The sequence below is a fragment of the Petromyzon marinus genome, chromosome 56 (genome assembly GCF_048934315.1).
Source record: "Petromyzon marinus isolate PM22_M1 ecotype Great Lakes invasive population chromosome 56, UKy_Petmar_22M1.pri1.0, whole genome shotgun sequence".
NCBI classification, from domain to species: Eukaryota; Metazoa; Chordata; class Hyperoartia; order Petromyzontiformes; family Petromyzontidae; genus Petromyzon; species Petromyzon marinus.
The window spans coordinates 3,968,928-3,973,319 of NC_133722.1; the positions used below are offsets into that span (position 1 = coordinate 3,968,928).

The following is a 4,392-nucleotide window of genomic DNA, read 5'->3' on the forward strand; positions in this document are numbered from 1 at the left end:
GTGGTGATCGTGAGATCAACAAAACGAGGTGCTGATTGCGAGATCGACAAAACGAGGTGGTGATCGTGAGATCGACAAAACGAGGTGGTGATCGCGAGATCGACAAAACGAGGTGCTGATCGTGAGATCGACAAAACGAGGTGATCACGAGATCAACAAAACGAGGTACTGATCGCGAGATCAACAAAACGAGGTGCTGATCGCGAGATCAACAAAACGAGGTGCTGATCGCGAGATCAACAAAACGAGGTGGTGATCGTGAGATCAACAAAACGAGGTGCTGATTGTGAGATCGACAAAACGAGGTGGTGATCGCGAGATCGACAAAACGAGGTGGTGATCGTGAGATCAACAAAACGAGGTGGTGATCACGAGATCAACAAAACGAGGTACTGATCGCGAGATCAATAAAACGAGGTACTGATCGCGAGATCAACAAAACGAGGTGCTGATCGCGAGATCAACAAAACGAGGTGGTGATCGTGAGATCAACAAAACGAGGTGGTGATCGTGAGATCAACAAAACGAGGTGGTGATCGTGAGATCAACAAAACGAGGTGCTGATCGCGAGATCGACAAAACGAGGTGGTGATCGCGAGATCGACAAAACGAGGTGGTGATCGCGAGATCGACAAAACGAGGTGGTGATCGCGAGATCGACAAAACGAGGTGCTGATCGTGAGATCGACAAAACGAGGTGATCACGAGATCAACAAAACGAGGTACTGATCGCGAGATCAACAAAACGAGGTGCTGATCGCGAGATCAACAAAACGAGGTGCTGATCGCGAGATCAACAAAACGAGGTACTGATCGCGAGATCAACAAAACGAGGTGCTGATCGCGAGATCAACAAAACGAGGTGGTGATCGTGAGATCAACAAAACGAGGTGCTGATTGCGAGATCGACAAAACGAGGTGGTGATCGCGAGATCGACAAAACGAGGTGGTGATCGTGAGATCAACAAAACGAGGTGGTGATCACGAGATCAACAAAACGAGGTACTGATCGCGAGATCAACAAACGAGGTGCTGATCGCGAGATCAACAAAACGAGGTGCTGATCGCGAGATCAACAAAACGAGCTGATCGCGAGATCAACAAAACGAGGTGCTGATCGCGAGATCAACAAAACGAGGTGCTGATCGCGAGATCAACAAAACGAGGTGGTGATCGTGAGATCAACAAAACGAGGTGGTGATCGTGAGATCAACAAAACGAGGTGGTGATCGCGAGATCAACAAAACGAGCTGATCGCGAGATCAACAAAACGAGGTGCTGATCGCGAGATCAACAAAACGACGTGGTGATCGTGAGATCAACAAAACGAGCTGATCGCGAGATCAACAAAACGAGGTGGTGATAGCGAGATCAACAAAACGAGGTGGTGATCGTGAGATCAACAAAACGAGGTGGTGATCGTGAGATCAACAAAACGAGGTGCTGATCGCGATATCAACAAAACGAGGTGGTGATCGTGAGATCAACAAAACGAGGTACTGATCGCGAGATCAACAAAACGAGGTACTGATCGCGAGATCAACAAAACGAGGTGGTGATCGCGAGATCGACAAAACGAGGTACTGATCGCGAGATCGTCAACAAAACGAGGTGCTGATCGCGAGATCGACAAAACGAGGTGGTGATCGCGAGATTCGTCAACAAAACGAGGTGGTGATCGTGAGATCAACAAAATGAGGTGGTGATCGTGAGATCAACAAAACGAGGTACTGATCGCGAGGTCAACAAAACGAGGTGCTTATCGCGAGATCAACAAAACGAGGTGGTGATCGTGAGATCAACAAAATGAGCTGATCGCGAGATCAACAAAACGAGGTGGTGATCGCGAGATCAACAAAACGAGGTGGTGATCGTGAGATCAACAAAACGAGGTGGTGATCGTGAGATCAACAAAACGAGGTGCTGATCGCGATATCAACAAAACGAGGTGGTGATCGTGAGATCAACAAAACGAGCTACTGATCGCGAGATCAACAAAACGAGGTGCTGATCGCGAGATCAACAAAACGAGGTACTGATCGCGAGATCAACAAAACGAGGTGGTGATCGCGAGATCGACAAAACGAACTGATCGCGAGATCGTCAACAAAACGAGGTGCTGATCGCGAGATCGACAAAACGAGGTGGTGATCGCGAGATCGTCAACAAAACGAGGTGGTGATCGTGAGATCAACAAAATGAGGTGGTGATCGTGAGATCAACAAAACGAGGTACTGATCGCGAGGTCAACAAAACGAGGTGCTGATCGCGAGATCAACAAAACGAGGTGGTGATCGTGAGATCAACAAAACGAGGTGGTGACCACCCCCCACCACCTCCTAACAACGGAGACGTCACCGCGGGTGACGAGGACAGCGGCGGCGCCTCGCCCATGCGATCGGTCCGCGCGGGGACCACCGTGAGGCTGCGCGCGACCATCTTGGTGAGGGGGGTGGAGTGAGGGGGGGGTGATGGGGGGTGGGGTGAGTGAGGGGGGTGGGGTGAGGGGGGGTAAGTGGGGGCGAAACCGGAACGGCAACGCCGCCACGCGCTGTAAGAGGATAACGTGAATCCTGCGACAGAATGAACGGTACGTTATGTTAATGACCCGAAGCGTTATGTTAATGACCCGAAGCGTTATGTTAATGACCGAAGCGTTATGTTAATGAACGACGCGTTATGTTAATGGCCAAAGCGTTATGTTAATGACCGAAGCGTTATGTTAATGACCGCAGCGTTATGTTAATGACGGCAGCGTTATGTTAATTAACAAAATAGTCCGTTCAGGAACTAAGCATTATGTTAAACTATGTAGTATGTTAATGAACGATACATGATATTCTTGGTTCTTTCGTTAAAGTCACGTAGAAGGGAACCAATAAAATAATAAAAATATAAAACAATAAAATTCTCACGACGTTTCGACTGCAACACAAGCAATCATCATCAGGTGTGAAAACCACAAGAAAATTTGAAAAAATTGGCGATTATGTTGTGGTTTTCACACCTGATGATGATTGCTTGTGTTTTAGTCGAAACGTCGTGAGAATTTTATTGTTTTATATTTTTATTATGTTATTGTTTCCCTTCTACGTGACTTTACTGAAAGAAACAAGAATATGAATCCCTGCAGTCACGAAAGCTTTAAAGAAAAAAATTGAACGATACATTTTTTTTTCATGAACGCTGTATTATGTTAATAGCCGGTACAGGTCAATTATTGGCGAATTATGTTAATAGCCGGTACAGGTCAATTATTGCGAATTATGTTAATGTACTCTACACATTATGTAATGACCTGCACATTATGTTAATGCAGAGAGAGGCCAGCCGGCGTCAATATGGGGGGAGACTTTTCCCATCCACAAATCGTCTCTTGAAATTTTGACTTAAAACTTTCGTGACTGCAGGAATGAATATTCTTGGTTCTTTCCAAGAATATTCATTCCATCACGTAGATGGAAAATAAAAATAACAGATAATAAAATAAAAATAATAATTAATTGACAATAATACAAGCAAAAAACCCAGTGGATTTATTATTTTCAATTTATTACCGACAGAACCAAGAATATAATCTCTTTAGATCCAGAATTCACGCTCGATTCCCGTTTAATGGAGCATTGAATCCTGACATACGGGCAAAACCAACGGACCATATATGGGCCTAAATCATTAACATACATTATTCTAAACTTTCAATTCCTGTAGTCATGTTTAATTATCCTCTATAGTTTTTTTTTGGGTTCCATCGCGTGTTGGATGGGTGGCGGGTATAAGGATACATTCATATTTACGTGAACGAACCTAAAAAACTATATTATATCGGGCGCGAAAGCTCTACTACAAATAAGTTAGCCTTTATTCTATCGCGGATTCAATTTTTTTAAATCCTCCGTTACAGCGCACGGACGCACACACAGACAAAGATCCCCCGTGTAGCCTTAACAGACTGTTGGGGCAAGTGCTGTTAGCGAGCACCTATGAAGGCCGGCACGGCACACGAGGGGGTGGGTGGCCAGCAACCACGCCCGGCCGCCTTTGTCTCCCCCAGTGGCGATGTTTACTACACACCGCACCAGGTACTACTCATTTGAGGCTGAGTCGACCTAGGGGAGGCCCAGGATCGGTTCAGATGAATTCGTCAGCGGTGTTGGCCGTGAGCGGGAATCGAACCCGGGTGGCCAGGTTCGTAGCGCATTCGCCACTAAGTGGCGATGACGTCACCACGACGCTTGTGCCAGGACATGTGCACGCGCGCGCGCCAGTCGAGCTTCCGGTTCCGCCGCCACCTCGGCCCCCCACCTCCATCCCTACCCAAGATGGTGGCGCGAGAGGCACCAGAGGCGGCGGCCTCCATCGCGGTGGTGGTGGCGGCGGCGGTGGGGGAGG

At 47.3% G+C, this 4,392-nt stretch overlaps 1 long non-coding RNA gene across 1 annotated transcript; it reads left to right on the plus strand.

Annotated features, from left to right (window-relative positions):
- Positions 1-291: 291 nt before the first annotated feature.
- Positions 292-780, plus strand: LOC142905649 (uncharacterized). Its single transcript, XR_012929683.1, has 3 exons — positions 292-333; positions 502-557; positions 723-780. It is a non-coding gene; the product is annotated as an uncharacterized LOC142905649 (long non-coding RNA).
- Positions 781-4,392: the final 3,612 nt, after the last annotated feature.